This window comes from Panthera leo, chromosome A1 (assembly GCF_018350215.1).
Source record: "Panthera leo isolate Ple1 chromosome A1, P.leo_Ple1_pat1.1, whole genome shotgun sequence".
NCBI classification, from domain to species: Eukaryota; Metazoa; Chordata; class Mammalia; order Carnivora; family Felidae; genus Panthera; species Panthera leo.
In genome coordinates, this window is record NC_056679.1 from 128,783,896 (window position 1) to 128,806,805 (window position 22,910).

At 37.2% G+C, this 22,910-nt stretch overlaps 1 protein-coding gene and 1 long non-coding RNA gene across 2 annotated transcripts in view; one reads left to right on the forward strand and one right to left on the reverse strand.

The window, feature by feature from the left end:
* Positions 1–22,910, forward strand: part of NDUFAF2 (NADH:ubiquinone oxidoreductase complex assembly factor 2) — a 175,383-nt gene that overhangs the window by 133,694 nt on the left and 18,779 nt on the right. The window lies entirely within an intron of this gene.
* Positions 7,503–14,693, reverse strand: LOC122220365. Its single transcript, XR_006202826.1, has 4 exons — positions 14,661–14,693; positions 8,732–8,798; positions 7,797–7,857; positions 7,503–7,526 (listed from the first exon to the last, which is right to left on the reverse strand). It is a non-coding gene; the product is annotated as an uncharacterized LOC122220365 (long non-coding RNA).

The following is a 22,910-nucleotide window of genomic DNA, read 5'->3' on the forward strand; positions in this document are numbered from 1 at the left end:
CAGGTTTCCTGTCTTTTCCCTCTCTCATCAGCTGGCACACTTCTGCTTGTGCTTAGTTCCCTTTAAAGTTCTTTGATGGGATTCTTTGATTCCCTTTAAAATTCCTCGACTGTTTGCTCAACTTTTCATCGTGTAGAGTTAATCGCTCCTATCTAATTAGAACTGTACTGCCATGTACAGCTGTGTAGCTCTTCGAGTTCAGTATTATAACTCTCTGTTTTATTTTTCCATCTTTCTGACTATAGTATGAGCTGTATGGCACAAGACATATTTGTTTGTATGTCACAGATACCTAACACAGAGCCTGATTAATTATTTGATAAGCTTTTGTTGACAGAATTGGAAATCTCATTGCCATGTAAGTGTATTTCATGGTCTCCATGCAGAGTTTGAATTTCCAACAACCCACTGTAAAATGACCTGATAAAACTGAACATATTTTGAATTTGAGCATTGCCTGTACTGTATTGTTACTGTTGGTTGCCAATATAGTAAAGCACCTATTCGTCAGTGTGGTACAAGTTGAATTAATATTTCACAAAATTAATGAGGTAGACTTTTCCTAGTGATGACCATATTCCATTTGAAGTCACGTATAGCAAATATTTTTAAATATTTCTTCTTCTTTCGTACTGACAGAACAGTAGGAAACAAAGTTTTCTGTTGTAAAAAGTAAATAAATGTATTGCCAAATATTGACAAAATACATGACTCAGCAATAGGTTTACAGACACTAGAAGAAAGCTATAATATTGGACCTCACCTATTTCATTTTTAATACATATACTCCATAAAAAAAGGAAGAGAAAATTCTAGAAGCCAGTAGAAATGGAGATGGTGATGCTGTAGTCAAATGAAAGGTTGGGGTAGCTAGGTGGGATAATACTTAACAGTAATTCCTTTACTTGACTGTGTTCTCAGATCTGACCTAGAAGCTCCAAAGAGTCACTTTTGTCCATGTCCAAGGTGATTTGGCTCTAAAAGATATCACAATGACTAAAAGATAAATATGTGAGTTTAAAATAGTTGCCAGAATTCCAATCTGTTAATTTACAATAGAAATTCAATTAGCACAGGAAAAAACAGTAGGTTACCTGGTAAGTATGACATTAGGATAAAGGGAGTTAAGTAAAATAAATGTTTAATTGCATCAGGGCTATAACTGCCTATTGTGTCCATCTCACAATAGGGATAATCTGACCCATAGGAATGGAAATATTTAAATAGAATTGGCCACAGTTCCTAACATCTGTCTCTATACTAGGAATAACCTTATGATTTGGAATAGTAAAAATTGCCATGTGCTGGTTGAGACTTTTGCTTTCAGGGATGCTGTTTTTATGGACTGCCAGCATTTGTCTCTGTGATCTCTTCTTTTCTTTGCTTCCCCATTCTGACTGACATATTATTTCTTTTGCTATTACAGTGGTTACATTATGATCAAATGTTGCTGACCCTGCAGATGTTCTTTAGTTTATTCTTTTCACATCACTGTTCTGACCTGTAAGATGTTGATCTTACAGTTCAATTTTTAGAAAAAAATCTTATTTCTGAATTCTTTTTATAAAGTTTTATTTTTAAGTAATCTCTACACCCAACATGGGACTAGAACTCATGACCCCAAGGTCAAGAGTCGCATGTTCCACCAACTGAACCAGCATGTGCCCCTTACTTATGAATTCTTGAGTCCCATTTCACCATTGTCTCCAAGTAACTGACACTTATTGCTTGAGTTCTCAGTACCCAGTATTATTATGTTCATTTTAGAAGTTACAAAATTGAAATGTCTTTTAAAATGGATATTTTGCATATGTAACCCCACTTTCCTGCTGCCTTAAATTGCAAAGATGGATTTTGGACCCCTACCTCAAACCTCACACTCACTTCTGGTTATGAAGTGGAAATGGATAAGAATATTGCAACATGTTCATATAGTAGGTTACAGCATGATTCATTAAAAATAAATAAACTAGGGCTGCCTGGGTGGCTCAGACGGTTAAGCATCCATCTCTTGATTTTGGCTCAGGTCATAATCTCATAGTTTGTGGGTTCCAGCACTGCATCAAGCCCTGTGCTGACAGCATGGAGCCTGCTTGAGATTCTCTCTCTCTGCCCTTCCCCTGCTTTCTCTCTCTCTCTCTCTCTCTCTCTCTCTCTCAATAAATAACCTTAAAAAAATGAATGAACTAGAGCCACATTTATCAATGGGGATAAATCTCAGAAACATGATGTCAAACAAAAAGAGCAAGTTACAGAAGATTTCATACAGTACAATACTATTTATATAAAGTTTGAAAGCAAGGAAAGATTAATGGACCGTCAAGTAAAGTTAGCAAGTTAAACTCTGAGTTTACTTTTTCTTTGCAAGCCTAATGAAAACAACAGCAAAGGGATTTGTTTTAAAAAGCATAAACCTATAAGGTCAAAGAAATTGAAGAGACAAAAACAGCAACAGTGTTTTAGAAGCTGGAAAGCAGACGAACAGGTGGTAACAGATTTAGCAAAATGGAGAATGGCTTCTCATCCAGCAGAGAAGAAAGCCCAGAAGCAGCCAGGTTTATATCACAGAACCTCAGAATGTTCAGTAATTGGCAGTGCCAGGAAATTCTAAAAGTGGAGTTGAGGCTGGTGCTAAAAACAGTAACTTAGTTGAAAATCTGCTTAAGAAGCAATTAGATGCTAACCAGTAAATTGTAGGTGCAATAATAGAGTTGGAAAATCACCATTTTTCAGTGGTCATTGTAATAGCTTATTCAGGGAAAAATTATTAGTGGGTGCTAAAACCATTGGGTCAAATTTTGTTGGGAAACACAATATTTACATGATCTCAGGGCACCTGGGTGGCTCAGTTGGTTATATCTGCCTTCAGCCCAGGTCATGATCTCACAGTTCGTGGTTTCAAGCCCCGCATGGTGCTCTGCACTGACAGCATGGAGCCTGCTTCGGATCCTCTGTCTCCCACTCTCTCAGCCCCTTCCCCGTTCTCTTTCTCTCTCTCTCTCAAAAATAAAATAAACATTTAAAAAAAGATATTTACATGATCTCAAGGTATCTCCCAACAGATTGCTTATTAATTTCAAAGGGGAAAAAAAAGGTATACTTAGAGTAGACAAATCTAGTGGATACCACCTTAAACAAGTAGGACAGACTTCATATGTGTGCCTCCTTGTATAATGCACTGAGAATAAGGTAATATTTATGTTGTATTTCTTCAAATACAGAACCCTAATCTAATCATGAGGGCAAAGCCAGAAAACCTAAATTGGAACACATGTCATTAAACACCAGATGGGTCATGTTAGTGTTATGAACAACAAAGAAAGACTGATCAACACGACAATTAAATGTAATATGTGGCCCTGGATTGGGGAAAAAACTTAGCCATAAAGGACAGTATTGGGGTAATTAGTAAAATTTGAACATGAACCATATGTTAAATAATAGCACTGTATCAGTGTTAAGTCTTCTGGAAAAAAAAAAAAAAAAAGAGAAGGATGCTATTAAATTCTTTTTGTGAAAGTCTGAAAACCCAGCAACTTCTCTCCCATTTGAAAACTGGGAGTTTATTTATGGAAAGTTTATTTATTTATCCAGACAAATTTGAGTGAAGAGGTACCAGTCAGAAAAGAGAGTGATTAAAGGAACATATACTTACTGAACTTAACAAATGAGGTTGAGTTAAAGCTAAGTACATCGACAATAAACAGAATTTACTTATTATTTCCAAGAAAAACAGAACTTAGGTAGGAAAAAGAAAAATCCTAGTATACTAGATAACTTACTTGTTATAGTGTTTATTCATAATATAAATATTGAATATTGATCTATAACTATTTGGAGAGTATTCAGTCTCAAGAAGGATGAGGTAAATCCTCACTTTCTTTTTTTTTTTTTTAAGTTTATTTTGAGAGAGAGAGAGAGAGAGAGAGAGTGTGAGGGCAATTGGGGGAGGGGCAGAGAGAGGAGGAGATAGGGAATCCCAAGCAGGCTTCAACACTGTCAGTACAGTGCCCCATGCGAGGCTCGAACTCATGAATCATGATATGGTGACCTGGGCTAAAGTAAGACACTTAGATGACTGAGCCACCCAGATGCCCCATAAATCCTCATTTTCAGTAATAAGTCAATATACAGTGCTTAAAATTGGAAAGTAAAGAAGTAGTAACACAAAAACGTTTTTAGATATCGTGGAGGATTTAGGAGCAGAGTCTTCCTTTATAGCTGTCAAACAGTTTCTCAGCTCCCTTGTTTGGCCTGGGCCATAACCAGAAGCATCATTTGAAAGCATATCATAAATATTTTAGAACAATGTAGCCCTATAAGTTATGTGAATATATAATTTTTATTTAAAGAGAAGAATTTTGAAAAACATACGTGATGCTGTAGATGAGAGGTAGCAAAGTTTTTCTTCAGAGCACCCTATAGTAAATATTTCAGGTGTCGTGAGACACGGTCTCGTTGCTCCTGTTCCTAACTCTGCCATGGTAGTGTGAAAGCAGTTATAGACTACATATATGAGTGAGTGTGGCTATGTGCGGTGTAACTTTATTTATAAAACAAGTGGTGGGTGGATCCAAGTTTGCTAACCGCTCCTACTGATTACTGGTTTTCAAATTGGCATACCTCTACCCCTGAGAACACGAAGATGTCCAGTGGGATATGCGGGTATGGATGGCCTTAAAGAAACTAATTTCCGTATTCTCTCTTTCCATATGTCATCTTTCCTAAAAACGATCTGTCTGAGAACTCTTTCTGGTCTGCCAGTTCTCCTTTTTGACATCTTTCGTAATCATCTGTCTCCCACTTTTCAAAAGAAAAGCTTACCCCTTGTCCTTGCTAAATCTTACTGTGGTGCATTGCCTTGGGGTTTAAAAATCTCCAGGGCACCAAACAGAGACTACTGGAGAGTGAATTTCTCCTGAGGGATAGTCTCTTGAGACTAAACCAGAGAAATCTTCAGTAAAAATTACTGAACGGGGCAGCACATTATTTCAGCCAGCTGACAAACTCATGGCAAGGATCCATGCCTTCTAGTTTCTTTGTCCACCTAGATAACCATTTATCTATCTTAAAATTAAAATCCACAAGTGAGAAAGTTGTCATAGAGACACATAATAATACATTTATTTGAATTTAAAAATTAAGTTAGACTTCTTCTGACAGAGAAGTCAGATTTGGCTGATTGGGTTTGACAATGAGGACTGGCTTTGCCAATTAAGTTATACGGCTATATTTTCCATAAATTGAGTAAGTTAAACTGCAGCTCCAAGGCTTTGACAAAAACATATTTAGAGGATGCATTCAATATGCAATAAACTTGAAAATACATCTTGTGCCATTATTTAAGTGTCAATTTAAACGTGCAAGATGGTAGATAGTTTTCAAAGGTCTTAGGAGATAAGTGTGCAAAACAAAGAGGAAATCACTGCTGCTGTTGTTTATGGGTATATAAACATGCAGTGGGGTGCCTGGGTGGCTCAGTCAGTGTGCGATCCAGCCCTGCATCAGGGGGCTCTGTGCTGGGCATGGAGCCTGCTTGAGATTCTCTCTCTCTCCTTCTCCCTCTGTCCTTTCCCTGCTTGTGCTCGCACATGTGCTCTCGCTCGCTCGCTCTCTCTCTCTGTCTCTCTCTCAAAACATAAGAATAAAGATGTAATAAAAGTGTTAAAAACATGCATGAGGGGCACCTGGGTGGCTCAGCCGGTTAAGAGTCCGACTTTGGCTCAGGTCACGATCTCATGGTTCGTTTCCTGAGTTAGAACCCCACGTCGGGCTCTATACTGACAGCTCAGAGCCTGGAGCCTGCTTCAGATTCTGTCTCTGTCTCTGTCTCTTTGCCCCTCCTCTACTTGCTCTCTGTCTCTCTCTCAAATATAAAACATAAAAATAAATAAAATAAAATAAAATAAAAACACATGAAAATGATAGACAAGAAATTGAGAGTAGTTGTTACCTCTGGGGAAGGAGAATTTGGGGGGAGGGGTCACAGAGTGTTTTATGGATCATATCTGTAGTGTTTTATTTCTCAAGCTGTATGTTGGTCATATCTGTACTGCTTTATCTGTGGTATTTTAATTCTTAAGTTGATTATAGCTATAGTATTTTGTTTCCTAAGCTGGATATTGGCCACTTAGATATATGTAATATTATTAACTATATTTATACACTTGAAATATTTTATTAAAAAATAATACAATGTGTGGAAATTAAAAAACAAAACAGATGAACATAAGGGAAGGGAAGGAAAAACAAAATATGATAAAAACAGAGAGGGAGGCAAACCCTAAGAGCCTCTTGAATACAGAGAACAAACTGAGCGTTGTGGAGGGGTACTGGGTGGGGGATGGGCTAAATGGGTGATTGTCATTAAGGAGGGCACTTGCTGGTATGAGCACTGGGTGTTATATGTAAGTGATGAATCACTAAATTCTACTTCTGAAACCAATATTATACTATATGTTAATATGAATTTAAATTAAAAAAAAGAATACAATGAAACCTTGTAATCGTATATTTTAAGACAACGTATTGGGTTCCTGATACAAAAATAAGATATCTAGAATAACCTGAAAAGTGAAATACTTGAAATTATAAAATACTGAAGGCACTTAAGAAGTTATCATAGCAATATGCATAAAAAACAATCATCGTAGCTTAAGTTTTGGAATTCCTTGTTAAAACCTGAATGCTTGTATATTTTTATTATTCATTTAGTTACTTAACAAGCACCTGATATGTGCCTAATAGCTAACATAGTTTCCTTATAGATTTCTGTTGTACATACCAACCTGTCCTAGATATAAACTCTGTTCAATTATGTTTAGATTCAGTTTTTAGTTTTCTTTTTATTTCCTCTGCAAAAGTCAATTAGTCTGATTCTTTGAGGTCGCAAGGGAAAAACATTCACATATTGCCTTCAGAAATTAGATTTTATTGCAAGTTTACACAGGGAGCATTATGTCTTCAGTTATGTAGTCATTCTGGGATCTTTGGTTTCCCAGACTGGAAAGGATATATCCTTGAACTTGATCAACATCCCATTCTTTATTCACCTACTAGCATTTCTATCTCCCCAAAGAAGATGTATCTGGATGGGTTGACCACCATCCGCAGTGAAAAGTTCCGTCGGGTGGAGTTATGCCAGTCATTTCACCTCCCTCATGCCTAAAACTGTGTGCTTCTTTTGGCTAGGCACAGCAACTCCCCATTCAGGAGCGCCTGAAGGCCTGCAGTTTATACCTGCCAGTGGAGTTATTGCACACTTCTATGAGTCTGGCACGACCAGAGTTATGACTTTACTTGGTTTATCATCCTTTATTTGATTAAAAAATTAATGTAACAATGTTACTGGGCACCTGGGTGGCTTAGTCGGTTAAGCATCCGTCATCAGCTCAGTTCATGATCTCATCATCCATGATTTCGAGCCCACATTGGGCTCTGTGCTGACAGCTCAGAGCCGGAAGCCCGCTTCAGATTCTGTGTCTCCATCTCTGTCTGCTCCTTCCCTGCTCATGCTCTGTCTCTCTCTTTATTTCAAATATAAACATTAAAAAAATTTTTTTAATAAAAAATTAATATAACAATTTTAAAAATAGAAATAGTAAAATACCCCAAATCCTATAGTTGGTTGCACAATTCAACTTTAACAAGTTATTCATACATTGGTATGTTATTTTAATTTCGGTATACTTTTTATTTTGTATACTGACATTTTCACTTAACTATCATAATAAATGAATAAAAACAAGCACTTGAAACTCAATGACATAACACTTAGAAATGACTTTTCTACATACCTTTTTTGGTATTGACCTCTAGCTTTGTAAAAAAAGGTGATATAAAATTTGCCATGCTTCCCTAGAAAAAATGTGGTAGGAAATGAAAGTAAATCTTGAGCATTTCAAGCTTGTCAGAGTCTATACTCAACCATAAGCTAGTGTGTCTCCCTAACTGGAGGTATTTATTTATTAACTGTGCAAGAAATTTTTATGCTAGTTTGTGTTAATTTTTTTGGTTTTCCAAATATTGATTTTAAGTAGGTCTTGCTAAACATTATCTCAAACTTCAAGCATCCCACCTTTCTTATTCTAAAAGGATTGCTTCTCTTTTTTTAATGTTTATTTATTTATTTTGAGAGAGAGAGAGAGAGAAAGGGGGGGAAGGGGCAGAGAGAGAGAGGGAGAGAGAGAATTCCGAGCAGGCTCTATACTGTCAGCACAGAGCCTAATGTGGGGTTGGAACTCACAAACCTGTGAGATCATGACCTGAGCCAAAACCAAGAGTAGATGCTTAACTGACTGAGCCACCCAGGAACCCCTAAAAGGATTGCTTCTTAAATGCCTCCTTACAAAGCCGAGGTCTGAGTTTGAGCTTCATTTATCCTTAGCACATTTTTTCCTTCTATTTTGACCTTTTATCTGACTTTTAAAGTGCAGAACATAAAAGGGTTTTTTTTAAGTTGTATATAAATAGATTGCCATTATTTATTATTTTTAGATATGCTTATGCTCAGTGTCTTATGAGATTCATCATAACTTACTGGGTGCATATTAAACACTATACAGAATTTGTTCTGAATAGTTAACCTTCTGAGTCACATCATCAGTTACTAAGACAAGTCCCATTTAGGTGTTAAAACTGGGCTTACACCCAGTGAAAAATGGTTAAGGGAGTTAAAATGAGGGCAGGTTTGTATTTTTTTTTAAATTCACACCTTTCTCGGTTATCTTACCAAAACAATTTCTTATGATATTCCTCTTATTCTTCCATGTTGAAGAAATAATGATTATCTTCACAATCTAAATTTCAAGAAAAATAAATTGTTACTGATTACTTTTATCAGATGTAAATTGATTTCTTTAAATAATGGTGTTTAGGAAGATTATATTGGTTTTATTTGTGATGTACCCTCTAGGATATCAAGCCACTGTTGATTGTCACAGTTAGGCATGCCAGATTTTATTCTCAAATATTTATTATGACAGTGACAAAATACTGTACTAATTTGCTAAGTGTATGTTGTTGCTATGGTAATAAGAAATTAGGCATTTTTTATAACTTTTCTGATATACATATGTTCACTGTGTTTCATGTATTCAAATATACTTAATTTCCTTCTGAAATATCACATTCTGTTGCCATTGTGATACTTTTTTTTTTTTTTTTTTTTTTGCTGTTTTTCTACAACTTGAACAAACGGATGTGTCATCTAGGGTAGGGTTTTTCAATTTATGCAATACATTAGTGGGTTGTGAAATCAACTTAGTGGGTTATAACCATTTTTTCTTTTTAACAGAGTAGAAAAAATACACAATAGGAAATACTAACAGTATTGTTTTATGAAATTCTTATTTCACATATGCACATATGTTCATGTACTGTATTTCTTATTGTGGTGGCTTATTTTTATGGGTCAACTTGAGTAGGCCACAGCACCTGTGGTCAAACACTAGTCTAGATTTTGCTGTGAAGGAACTGTTTAGATGAGATGAACATTTAAATGAATAGACGTTGAGCAAAGCAGATTACCCTCCATAATGTGGCTGGGCCTCATCCAATCAGTTGAAGACCACAAGAGAAAAGAGACTGACCTCCTCTGAGAAAGAGGGGATTCTGCCTGCAGACTCCTTTGGACTCAAGCAACATTAACTCTTCCCTGGGTCTCCAGTCTACCAGCCTACCATGAAGATTTGGACTTCTTAACCTCCACAATTATGTGAGTCAATTCCTTAAAATTAATCAGTCCCCCCCATATATATACATATATCCATACATATATATATAAATACATACATACACATATATATAAATATACACACATACATTCATACACATGTTATTGGTTCTGGTTTTTTTTGATAACCCTAATATACTTACTAAAGGTCATAGTACAAAAAGTTGAAAATTACTCATCTTGACAGTAGTTTTTTTAAAGCTTATTTATTTATTTTGAGAGAGACAGTGCAAGTGGGGAAGGGGCAGAGAGAGAGGGAGAGAGGGAAGAACCCAAGCAGGGTCCACACTGTCACCACAGAGCCCGAGGTGGGGCTCTAACTCATAAACTGTGGAATCATGACCTGAGCCAAAACCAAGAGTCGGCCACTTAACCGACTGAGTCACCCTAAATCTTGACAGTAGTTTTTTAACCTAGTGAACTGGTGTGTGTAAAATGCTTAGCCAATGTGTAGCTCAAAATAGATATTAAATAAGTGATAGCTGCTGTTATTTTATAATTTTTACTTATTATTTAAAGTCCATAAGAATCCTAATTTGATGAGAAGTTATATAGAAATATTTCTAACTTATCCACTCATTTAAACTCTTTTATTAAAGGACTAATCTGTGTTTGAGAATAATATTTGGTATTTTGAATGTTTGCTCTATAGAAATTATCATGAAATTTTCTGCTTTGTTTCCCTCTCCCCATTTATGTGGTCTATGAGCTTCCTATATTTTTTCCACCATAATATTCCAAACAGTTCAATATATTTGAATTTTTGAAAAGATAGTCTTTGTCTGTAATTCAAGATTATTTGATATTCTCAATCTCAATGCACTAAGGGACAGACATATAAGAAACTGTTACCACATACCTCTTGAGCCCTCCCTCACATGCTCTTGTCCTGCTTTACTCCAGCCTAGCTGCAGCCACCATCTGTCTTAGGTATAATCTCACTACAGCTCTGCTGAGTAACTTTAGCTTCCTACTTTGACACTGTAGCATGGGATGCTTGTGGGGAGTCAGCCTGGAAATGTGAGAGGATTAACACACCAGGTAACCCTTGACCCGTGAGGGATAGGAACTAATGGATAAACACTCCCTGTCTGCCCCTTGGGCAAATGGGTCAAGCACATTGAAACAGTTCGGACACATTCAACATTACTCCTTAGAAGGTTCCAGCAGGAATTGGGTCCCAATGTCCAGAGCATTGACCAGAGCATACCTCTGTTTGTTTTTCTTCCCTGTTTCACTCTTTCCAGTATCTTGCTCTTCTTCCTTGGAATCACTTGTTCAGCATCAGCTTTATGAAAACCAGAATTGTTGTCTTAACAGACAAACTGGAGCCCAAAATTGAAATTGTCACTACCTAGTAATTAAATTCAGCAGGCCAACTGATTTTGTAACATGAGTGCACATTGGTCCTTTTGGCACAAAAGGATATGTCTTTAGAAATATTAAAGAAAGGGACACCTCGGCGGCTCAGTCTTTTGAGCATCCGACTTCAGCTCAGGTCATGATCTTGTATCTCATGAGTTCAAGCCCCACATCAGGTTCACTGCTGTCTGTGCAGAGCCTGCTTTGGATCCTCTGTCCCCCTTTCTCTGCCCCTCCCCCCACTTATGCTCTCTCAAGAATAAATAAAACATTTTAAAAAAAGAAATATTAAAGAGAAAGAGTGTATGTATGTCTATCAGATGTACTTGAAAATTTTGTGACCCAGGAGCATCTTAATGGGATGAAATTCTGTGCTGTCATTCAGTACTTACCCAGGTACTTGACAGACCCTGAGATTAATTTTTCAACAACAGCTTGACTTGGCCTATAAGTATAATTGAAGCTTAACTCTGGAAGAGTCTAATGATTTTCTTTCCTAGTAAGAATCCTGATTGTATTTTTCTAGTTTGATAATAGAGTGGCCGTCTTACTGCTGCCCATTAGGGATTAGAAGCAGGCATCTCCTCTCCATTTGAAACACTGCTAACAAACTGACGCTCTGCAGAAGCATGTCTTAGATTATCTAACGTCTTGATCCTTTCAAAAGTATGGCTGAGGGAAATTATGTCTAAAGAAGATCTTCTAGGATAGAACTTCCCAGCTGTTGAGCCAGACCTCTATAGAGATGTGCCCACAATACTGATGCTCTTAGTCCTCCAGTGGCCACTTACTTCCTGTTGTGAAAAACCTGGGGAAGAACTACCTAAGGCCTCAGTGTGCAATCGAAATATATTAGCCACATATTTAACTTTAAATTTTCTACGAGCCCCATTAGAAAAAGTAAAAAGAAATAAGTGAAATTAATTTTAATAATGTATTTCAGTTAGCCCAGTATATCAAAATATTATCAATTCAGTATGTAACCAATATAAAAACTAGTTAGTGAGATATTTTATATTTTTAATGCTAATCTTTGAAATCCAGTATTTATCCTACATTTATAGCCTATCTTTTTTTTTTTTTTTTTTTTTGTAAGCATTTATTTTTGAGAGAGAGAGACAGAATCCGAAACAGACTCCAGGCTCTGAGCTGTCAGCACAGAGCCCAGTGCAGGACTTGCACCCACGAACTATGAGATCATGACCTGAGCCGAAGTCAGATACTTAACCGACTGAGCCACCCAGGCACCGCTACACTTTTCACACTAGCCACACATCAGGTTGTCAGTGACCACCAGCGACCACCATTGAACAATGCAGATCTAAGGGATGTACTAGCCACCTAGTGTATCAAGTGAAATCATCCAACATATAGCACCCCCATCTAAGTTGGGCTTTTGATTAATAAGTAAAAAGTCTAGAAGATAATCACTTCTACGTCTGTTTAAAAATGATTACTGAAAATATTGGTCATTTTGCTCTTTACCTCTTATTTAAGAATTATTGAAAACAAACTCTTCCTAGATGCATCTACAAAAAAAAAAGAACAAACTTTTTTTTCTCTCTGAAAGAATAAATATGTTTCCTTTTATTAAGTAAAATGAGTTATATAATTTGTTTAGCTTCTTGCCCTGGCTGTTAGGAAGTGCAGAGTAAAAGGTATTGTTAAATTACAGTAACTGTGTTAACTACATTAACACTTGCAGTTATCATATATCCTTTTCCCCATAGTTTGGCTTTTTAAACAACTTTCTTTTACTTTTTACTTTCTTTTAATGTCTTCATCTTTCTTAACAACTTTATTTTACTCCTTAAAAAACAGAACAACTAGGGGCGCTTGGGTGGCTTGAGTCAGTTAAGCATCTGAGTTGAGCTCAGGTCATGCATGGTTCATGAGTTTAAGCCCCGCATTAGGCTATCTGCTGTCAGTGCAGAGCCTTTAGACCCTCTGTCTCCCTCTCTCTCTCTCTCTCTCTGCCCCTTCCTTGTTTGCTCTCTCTCTCTCTCAAAAATTAACATTAAAAAAAATAATAGTTCATATTTAAAAAACAAACAAACCAGAATCCCTAGATTCATTGACTAAGTGAATACACTCTGGATAGGAAGAGAAATATATGAGCTTACGCTGTTAAATGTACTAATTTGTGGTACTTGTCAGATGGTCAGATGTGCAGATTTCAGTACTAGAGTGGCATAATTGCAATGGACTTGACTTCACAATGATAATAAGGAGCTATGGAGCATATATATTACTCACAGAATAAAGGCAGGAGGCATTTCTCTGCCGAAGTGATGGGAGAGAGGGAGGGAAGGGAAGAATGAAAGAGATGTAGATATAATTAAGAGATTTATTTATTTCAGAGAGTTGCCTAACACAGCTGTGGGAGCAGGCATGTCAGAAATTTGCAAGACAGGCAGGTAGGTTAAAAATTCTCAAGCAAGAATTGATCCTGCAGTCTTGAGACAGAATTTCTTCCTCCTCACGAGACTCCTAGTTTTGCTCTTAAGGCCCTTCAACTGAATGGTTGAGGGTCACCCAAATTATGAAGAATAGCTCTTTTACTTAGAATCAATGGTTCATAGATGTTGCCTGCTTTTACAAAATACCTTTACAGCAACACCTAGGTTAGTGTTTAATTGAATAATTGGGTACTATGGCCTAGCCAAGTTGATACATAAAACTAATCATCACAGTTGATAATTAGTGCTTTTATTCTGATAGTTTTTAGTTACATTTTTTGTTTTAAAATCTTTTGGGCTTTCATCTGAAACTAATAGAATCTTGTGTGTCAGCTATACTCAAGTAAAAAAAATTGTTTTAATTTTTTTAAGAAAGATTTTTTTTTAATGTATTTTTGAAGGCGGGGGGAGGGCCAGAGAGAGGGATAAACAGAATCTGAAGTAGGCTCCAGGGTCTGAGCTGTCAGCACAGAGCCTGCAGGGCTCAAATTTGTGAACTGCGAGATCATGGCCTGAGCTGAAGTTGAACGCTTAACCACCTGAGCCACCCAGGCACCCTGAAGGATTTCTTTTAAAATTAATGTATCTAAGGGGCACCTGGGTGGCTCAGTCAGTTAAGCCACTGACTTTGGCTCCTGTCATGATCTCACAGTTCGTGGGTTTGAGCCCCATATCAGGCTCTGTGGTGACAGCTCAGAGCCTGGCGCCTGCTTGGGATTCTGTGTCTCCCTCTCTCTCTGCCCCACCCCTGCTCGCACTCTGTCTCTCTGTCTCTCAAAAATTAATAAACGTTAGAAAAAAAATTTTTTTAATAAATTTATCTAAATAGTTGCTCCTTGGTGGCTCAGTTAATTAAGCAACCAACTGTTGTTTTCAGCCATGATGTCACAGTTGTGAGATTGAACCCCACATTGGGTTCCATGCTGGACCTGGAGCCTGCTTAAGATTCTCTCTCTCTCTCTCTCTCTCTCTCTCTCTCTCTCTCTCTCTCTCTCCCCCTCTCCCTCCCCCTCTGTCTCCCTCCCTCCCTCCCTCTGCACACATGTTCTTTCTCTCTCACTGTCTCTTTCTTAAAAAGAAAAAAAGGGAGCTCCTGGGTGGCTCACCCAGTTAATAGTCTGACGTCAGCTCTGGTCATGATCTCATGGCTCATGAGTTTGAGCCCTGCTTTGGGCTCTGTGCTGACAGTTCAGAACCTGGAGCCTGCTTCTGATTCTGTCTCCCTCTCTCTCTGCCCCTCCCCCGCTCACTCTCTGTCTCTCTCTGTCTTAAAAATAAACATTTAAAAATTTTTTAAAAAAGAATTATCATTTTAAAAATAAAATAAAATAATCTAAATAAAAAAATAAAAATAGAATACACTAGGTTTTGAAGACTCAGGAATTTTGATCTTCAAATTCCTGCCAGGAAGATAGGAATATGCACCAGTGGAAAAAATTCTACTCACAAGAGTATGATTTCTCTTTTAGGTACAAGTATTTGGGCCATGATAATTTGAATTATCTTTTATTTTGTTTCTTTTTAGTTATTAGCATATTTTACAATTTGCAATTTCCTTAAACAAGAAACAACAATGAACACATTAATTGGTGTTTTACCTGCAGCTCTATTTTCCAAGGCAATTATTTCTCAACTTAGGTAAGATTCTATGTCTTTAATATAAGTACCAATGTGAGAAAAATTTTCTGGAGTTCAAATTCTTACTGGAAAATGAGAGACTTATAAATTTGCACATATTTGTAAAATTTAAGAACATTATCTTTTACTGATAAATGCTGCTGGCTAATTAACCCTTGGAGACCTTAGTTCAAACAGGTTATCACAATTAGCAATGAAGGTGTAAGTGTGAATCTAATTAGTCACTTGGCTTAACCTCTTTCTCAGTTAATGTCATGTTCATATGCTTTGCCTTTATAAACACATTGTATGAGAATTAATTTAAAAAAGAAAATCATAAAATATACCATATCTTCCTGACCCTGTTATTTTTTAAAGTAAGGGAGTATGTGTGTATTAAAAGATATAATAAAAGACTTGAAGGAAATGCAAATACAAAATGGTTTGGGTGGTGAATTGATTTTCTTCTTTATGTTTTATGTATTTTATGAATTTGATACATAAAGTAAATATTTCTCTATAATCGGAAAATATTTAACTTTTAAAAAGGAAATTAAGAAGGCCAGCTCAGTGGTTTCTAGTGATCTGACAAGTGGTGCCAAAGGACACAATGAGGAAGAGCCCACCATAATACCTACCTTTGGCCTTTGGGATTGTTCCTTGACTTCCTAAATTTAATACTTGTCTCTCATGCATAATTTACCTAAAATCTTGAGGTTGTTTTATTTGCAGCCTTAAGGTAACACGTGTTCTTTGTTACCACCACAAAAGTCATTTCAGGTCAACAAATATTTATAAAGTGCTGCCATGTTCTGCTTACCAGATAATTAACGTTTTTCCTTTGTTAATCTAACAAGACTGTTTTCATAAACTAACTTTTCCTCTTTCTTTCATTATCCTTTTATATACTTATTTTTTCTGTGTCTACATCTTTGAATGACTTTTGTTTCCAGTTTCTAAACATTTTTATTCAAATGTTGAGTTATGGAAGAATTTCCATTTTGGACACATTACTTTCTTATGATAGTTCTCAATTTTTATTTTTATTGTAATTAATAAATCTTTCAACTTAAGCTTTCTCTAAATAATTAGTAATATACCCTATCTTTGATTTAGACTGTCTAGACCTGTCTAATGTAGACTATCAATCCAATATAGTAGCCAGTAGCCACATGTGGCTATTATAATTTGAATTAACTAAAATAAATGTCTCTTTTTATTCAAAAGTCATGTGTTTTTATTTGTATTTAAATTTGAAAGACGTTAGTTTAAATAATCGATTGCTTTTCATCTTCAATGTTCATACATTGAAGACACACACCATAATAAAGTTAAGTGTTTTCTGAATTGCACAATGGATATAAGGTGAAATGTTAAAGAGGAAAATAAAGTTTTTTGTCCTGTATTCTTTCAAACTATTTCTAACTTTTCTACAATTATCGGTTTTAACAGTCTCTCTTCTTTAGACAGGGAAAAAGTGTTATTTTAGTGAGGACTGATAAGCATAACAGTTCAGTAATTGCCCCCCCCCCCAACAAAGTTAGGCTAATTGCATTATCTGTGGCCACCAAATTACATGATGGATTATCATAAAAACATTTAATTTCATATGTATTTGTTGAAAATAACCTCACTAATAAAATTTTCTTTCAAGTGAATTCCAAATTCTTATTACCAGGTGGATATTTTTGCCAAGAAATTTATATTACATACTAATTTAAATGCAATAATTATAAAAGCCATAGAATATTATTATACTAGAGTATTTGTTCAGAAAATTCCTTTGTGTATTGGAAAAATATTTGCATGTAATAAGTCCGATAATATAATATATTCAGTGAAGGTTAGTACATTGTATGGATTCACCTAAGAAAACATAACATTGCCTCTCACTTAAAGAAACAAAAGTATTTAGGGTGCCTGGGTGGCTCAGTCAGTTAAGCATCCGACTTCGGCTCAGGTCATCATCTCATGGTTTCTGAGAAAGAGCCCTGCCTTGGGCTCTGCACTGACAGCATGGAGCCTGTTTAGTATTATCTCTGTCCCTCTCTCTCTGCCCCTCCCCTGCTCACTCTCTCTCTCTCTCTCTCTCTCTCTCTCTCTCAGTCTCTCAAAATAAACATTAAAAAAATTTTTTTAAAAGAAACAAAAGTTTTTACAAGTAAATGATAATAGTAGAATGTAAATATTTTTGCCTATAGTACAAAAACATAACTCAGCTTTTATTCCACTTAAATTTGTATTAGACTTTGAAACCCTTATTTACAGATACTCTTGAGAAAAAATTCCCAGGTAGAAATGTTCCTAATCCCTGCCACATTTACAGGTATCTTAGTCTCAAAGGAAAGAGACATTCTTAAGAATTATCCACAAAAGTGTTCATCTAACCTGAATACCATGAAGCTTTTTACTGTGAGAATGAAAAGGTACCAACTGATGACTTTGAAGTGAACTCTTTTATCTACCAAGTGGCAAAACATGCTATCCTAAACCTCAGTTTGTGTCCTTGTTAACTGATACTATTCAAGGAATTGATGATCACTATTGCTGAAGGTTGTGCCTAAATATCACTTTTTTGAATCAAATGATTAATTACTATCATAGAGAATATCCATAGAAACTAAGTTACAAGTTTTTAACTTTTTGGGTGCTCTGGCATAATAACATGCCTCCTTTTATCCTAAATTAGTATTGTCACAGATCTTCATTTTCAAAGTAGGTTAATGGTATATTTTGAAACAATCAAGAATTCTCCAGGTAGAGTATGTAGATGCTGGCTTGAATGTCATAAAAGCAATATTGCATGTCCTTAAGCCAGAAGAATTTCCTTAAATATCATAAATAACTTGCCTGATACCCTGATGCAGTTGCCATAGTTGCCATACTGCAGTGTTCAATTAAGTCTAGCCCAAGATTTCCTGACCAGTCTGTGTGCAGCGATACCTGATTTTGATGCATTTGTTTTGGAAAAGTGGTGAATGCGATATACTTTCCCTCCTTCTGCATTACTTTTTAGTGAAGGGTCAGTTCGACAGCCGTTACTATTCATTTAATCTTTTAGAAGGAATGTTATTTGAGAAAAACTAGCAATAGGCCTCAGGAAGGAAGAAACTAAAATTTGTTCACCAAATAATTTAGGAGTGTCTATTCTATGCTAGATGTTGGAGGTGTAGTGGAAAATATACAGATGACCCAGGGAACATAGTAGGCCTCTTGGAGCTTATACTCTAGTGGAAAAGATAGACATGTTACACATACCAAAAATGGATCATTGCAAGTTATGAAAAGAGCTCTGAAGGAATAAACAAAGATTCTAAGAAAAAAATGACAAGGACAGCTCTCTTTAGATGGACATTAGGGAAGCTACTCTGTGGAGGTATTATTTAGGCTGACACCTGAAGGGTAAAAAGGAGCAAGGAAGGCGAAGAGTAAGTGGCATGACACCAGAGCCAGATACCATAATAGAAAAATGGACAAATTTGACAGCATAAGAAGTTTCTACTTTTTTATAAAAACAAAATCCTAGACAAAGTTAAAAGAGAAACCAAAGACTTCGGGGGAAATTTTAAAGTATATGACAAGGATTTTTTTTTTTTTATTGACATGTGGGAAAACAGAATTTTAGAGATCAGTTTTCCAAATACATGGGAACCTTTTGATTCCGGTTCTGAGAAGATATCCTAAAGAATGATTGACAAATGTGTAAAAATTTTATACAAGGATGTCTAGAGTATCGTAAACATCCATCTGTAGGGGATTAAGTGAATAGATTATGTTACCTCTGTACAATGGAATATTAACTACTATGCAGCCATTGAGAAGGTTAATATACGTCCATATTTTTACACAGAAAGATGTCTGGAAAATATTAAGTGAAAGGCAATTTATGAAACAGTATGTATAGTGCATACCATTATTGTACTTTATCAATAATTATAAATATGCATTTATAAATGAGGTACATTATATTCATACTGTAAATGCATTTATATATTTAAAGAGAAGCCTATATTGATATACTCCAGACTTTTTAACAGTGGATATGAAATTATAAGACTTACCTTTTCAACTTTAGGGGTTTCCCTTTAAATTTCAGTATTTGTTTCAAGATGTATTACTTTTGTAGAAAAAAGAAAAGTGAAGGGCGCCTGGGTGGCTCAGTCGGTTAAGCATCTGACTCTTGATTTTGGCTCAGGTCATGATCTCATGATCTTAGTTGTGAGATTGGGCCCGCATCAGTCTGCATGCTGGGCATGGAGCCTGGTTGGAACTCTCTCTCCCTCTTCCTCTGCCCCTCAACTGCTTGCTCTCACTCTCCCCTCCTCCCCCCCCTAAAAAAGTGATTTTCATTTTGAGAAAAAAAATAGCGTTTGGAAGGAGCTAAGAAAGTTCTGTTTAATCCTTCTTGTAAATACTCTGACATGAGTTCAAGTGTCCTGTTTCTTAGGAAACCCAAAAGGGCAGGCTGATGAAATGAGAAGGATATAGAAATAGCAGGCAGTCATCTGTTTACTTATATTCAGTAGAGGTGTTATTTGTTGGTATCTCTTCCTACTAGAAGTCAAGCCTCATGAGATAAGGGACTAAGTTTTGTTCCCTGCCTTATCTAGAATAGCACCTGGCTAAGAGTAGGTGCTCAATAGTATTGAATGAATGTGTGAAAAAGTGAAAGAAGGGGCTCCAGCCCAGGTCTCTTGCAGAGAGCCTTAGGAAGCCCATTTCCTTCTTTGCTCTTGACTTCCTTTTGCCTTTGTTCATCTTTCTCAGTGATCATTTTGCTGCTCTGCCCCACCAGTTCCCATGAGAATTCTCACCCACCTTGTTTCTTCATCTTCCTGTCTCTGTCAATGCTGGGATATCCCTGAGCCTCTCTTTTTATCCTGGCATCAAACCTAAAGGAAGCCTGACTCCTAGTTGACCACGGATGCCCACTTGAGCTTCCTTCCATTTGCTTGCTCACCTGTTTGCCTGACCTCTAGAACTCATTCTACAACCCTAATTAATATTGTAGCCTTTTCATTTCCTCTTAGGAGAAAAGATGTTACTCTGGTGCCTCCCTTTCATTGTCCCTCCTTCCCTCAGTGTCATTTCAGTTGGTTTCATCAGCTACTACTCTGCTGGGAATTCCCCCCTGCCTGTAAGTGTTACTCACATTGCCTAAAGTGGATGTTACTGTTACTGCTGGTGTAGTGGTGGTGGTTGATGTGACTGCTGTAATTCTAGTTGGTCACATGGTCACCTTCTTCCACCCCCTGCCACTTCCCATCCTTTCCCACGCCCATCTTCCTATTTCTTCTACCTTCTCCCATCCTGTAATGGGAGGGGAAGTGCTTAGACTCACTGTCTTTGGAGTTGGGAGGAGTGGAGTCCTGAGTTCCATTTGAAGTTACTGAGGGTCACTTACCCATCTGCCTACCCACAGTACCCATATCTCTTTGGGGAGGCAGCACCAGCAGGTCCCTCTAAGATGCCAGCAGCCTGTTTTCAAATTTTATTTAGTCAGAGATGCTATGGATGATGTATTATGATCCTACCACATATTTTTTTATTGCATATATGTTACACTGTGGTTCATTGTTATCCTAGGAAGGGAATATAAATATAACTTTTTTCTCTGGGAAAAAATGGCTGAAGTCCAAAATAACTGACCGATTATTAAACTTTCTTACCTTGATGCCTTCCAAGGTTAGGAATTTTGCATTTGGGTAGTGATAAATATTTTAAGTCAGATACTTACTGGTTGACAAATAAAAGGTACACAAAGAAAAATGATTTTTTCTTAACTTTCAAAAGGACAATCATCTCTGCTAATTAGTTTTATTTTTTTCATTCATTCATTCATTCATTCATTTTCCTGTTTAATGTGGCCACTCAAGGCCTGGGCGGAGTGGAGAGTGCCCTGGAATTGGGCAGACAGGCAAGGTTGCAGGCCCAGTTGCAGGCCCAGGGGAGGATGACAGGTGGTGGGGGCTGCCCCAAGCACACGCAGGAGAGTATCAGAAGGGTGGCTGGGGCAGGCACAGAGCCAAATTTATTCATTCCACAAATATATATTGAGCATCTGTTACGTGCTAGGCATTGTTCTGGGTACTGAGTGTGGGGGAGGTTGAAAGGGCAGTCAAAAACCCTTGCCCTTATAGACAGCAAAATATATATGCATATGCCCTCTGCCTTAGCAATCTAACTTCTAGAAATCTACTCAAAATTATCTGGTGAAATAAGTAATTTATCATAATTCACAGAGCTATTTGTAATAGCAGTAATAAATATGGCATGTTGAAAGACTAGAAACCCAAATGCCTATTAATAAGCCATTATATGCCACACAATGGAGACTGTCTGCTCAACACATTCTCTGTAGCTGGGCAGCAAGTCTTGTCTTGAAGTGGGAACTGATCAGAGTATCTCTATCATATGTGCCATGAGCAAGTTCGGGTTTTGTTCAAAGGACCCATTAATGTGCTGTAGCAGGAAGTGGCATGAAATATTGGTGGTTGCTATGTGGACACTGAATCATAGAGGACGAAGGGGACCTATTAGGAGATCGTGGTCTAGGCAAGAAATGCTGTTGACAAGGAAGATGAAGAGAACTGTACAACTCAAGATACACTTTGGAGAAAGAATTGGTAAGATTTAGTGCCAGGTGGAGGTAGAAGGTAAGGGGAACATAGGAACAGTTTTGCTAAATGTACACAATTGTGTAAGGAGGCTGATTCAGCTGCTGCTGACTCAAGTGCTGCTTCCCACCATGAGTGCTGCTTTCCCATCCCTGCAGCCTCTTTGTCCTCCCCAGATTGTGCCCACTGGTGTACATTTGGTATGTCAGGGAGGCGTAGTTCACTCTCAGGACTGCCAATTAGCTGGATGCGCCTCTTTGTATATGTGCAGTGGGGTGTCGCCTTGGAGTTTGTCCATGTCTTAGCATGTGCAGAAACGGAACAGGATGAGACCTAATTGAGCTGGGCCAGAAGTCAAGGCAACACTGTGTTGGGCAGCACTATACTGCGCCCAGCTGTATGCAGAGCCCTGTGTGGGGCTCCTGAAAATCATGTAGGGCAGGAATGAGTAGTGGGAAGAATGTGGTAGAGGCAGACACTTCTGACTCAAGCGTAGGTTAATTGTGTGGCCCTGAGCTAGTCCTCTGAGCCTCACTGGTCTTAGATGTATTTAATTTAAAATGTCCACTAGACATCCAAATGAAGACATCAGTTAGATAATTGGATAGTCTATAATGCTGGAGGTTGGAAAGTAGTCAGGCCTAGAAGTATACATTTGAGATTTTTCAGCTTATATGGGCAGTATTTAAACTGATCAGATTGGAAAAGATTACTTAGGCAGAAGAGTATAGAAAAAGGGGTGGACCTAGAATTGAGTCCTGACGCCCTTCAGTATTGGGAGGTTTAGGTGAGAAGGAGCTAACAGTTTGATACACGATCTTTGGGTATTTTACAGACATCTCAAAGCCAGTGTGTCTAAAACAGAATTCCTCTTCTTCTCTCTTTGCTCCCACAGTTAATGGTATTTTCCGTCATCACTGTGTCGTCGTCAGAGACTGGAGTCTGGTTCACTTCCAGACTAGTTCACCTGGTCTGGTTCACCTCCACATTCTTGGTGACCAAGACCTTTCTCATTTTGAATATTTTAATAATCAATCTTTTCTTCTCCATCTGACTACCCTTGTCTTGGTTCCTGCCATAGTGACTTTTCAGTTGCCTTTCTGCAGTAACATCCTATCTGAT